This window comes from Arachis duranensis, chromosome 6, assembly GCF_000817695.3.
Source record: "Arachis duranensis cultivar V14167 chromosome 6, aradu.V14167.gnm2.J7QH, whole genome shotgun sequence".
Classification (NCBI taxonomy): Eukaryota; Viridiplantae; Streptophyta; class Magnoliopsida; order Fabales; family Fabaceae; genus Arachis; species Arachis duranensis.
In genome coordinates, this window is record NC_029777.3 from 85,759,413 (window position 1) to 85,760,665 (window position 1,253).

The following is a 1,253-nucleotide window of genomic DNA, read 5'->3' on the forward strand; positions in this document are numbered from 1 at the left end:
GTTGGTAATGCCAGTGTTGTAGCATATAATGTACCTCTTAGTCTCAGATTGTAAAAGCCCCCCTCTTGTGGTTTTCTTTGGTTGTGTTGTCATGTATTATTATGAAATAAGGATTTCTATTATTACTTATTACTCGTTAGTTAGATTGTTGTTTATTTATTTTTGTTGCTTGTATATCCTGAAGTTTCAGCATCACATATATAGCTAGCATAGTAGCTTGAATAGTTGACGACTTCGCCAGGACCATGTCTCTTCACATGGATCTCGAATTAAATTAATTTATTTTTAAAAAAATTGGAAATAAACAAAGGAAAAGTTTAGGGGTAACAAGTTTTGTATTTTTTAATCAGGATTTAACCATCAAAATAAAAATGAGTAATTTTTTACTATTAGATATTATTTTATATTATTAAAAATATTATTAATGGTCAATTGATGGTTATAAAATATTAAAATTGCTGTCCCTTAGTATTTCTCATAGAGTAAGAAAATAAAGCAAGAAAAAGGAGAGAGAAGAACGAGAACTAATAATTCTGAAGGAGGAGGAGGTGGAGACTTGTGCACAAGTTGGTGATACCTCTTAACATCCCATGCACCTAACTAACTATTTCCACAAGTGTCTAACTAACTAACTGCTGCTGCGACTAACTATATCAGTAACAGTTGATTATGTCCAGTTTCTTTATTAATACATTATTGGTTTTTCTCACATATTGCTATTAGTATTGTGAAGATGCGTCAAAATGTGAGCGACTATCATTATAGACTAACGTGGCATCGTTGGTTATTTATAAGTTAGATCTATATCCGGCATTCACTAAGTTTAAGGTTCAAATTCGAATGCAGTCTATTAAAAAGTATCATATATTGCTATTCAACCAAAGTTCCAGCGGCTTTACACTGCTCTTTGAGAAGTAAAGGTATTCTATTTCTCTTGGAAACAAAAATTCCGAGAATAAACCGAAAATATAGAGAAAAAGGATCTACCGAAAATTTTTTTTTTTTCGGTAAATCTACCGAAATTTTTTTCTCCCATATGGAGATGTGTGTTGCAATGTGAGACATTTTGGGCCGTGAGGCCTACAATAGGATTCAATAACAATGTCCAAAACAATATTAGAATCTAGTGGGTATTCCAAGATTATTTTGTTTCATGACGAAAATAAAAAGACTATTTTCATATTTTGTTTTCATCCGCTAACTAACGTAGCTGAAACAATTTTAACCCAAAAAAAAAAAAAAACTTAGCTGAA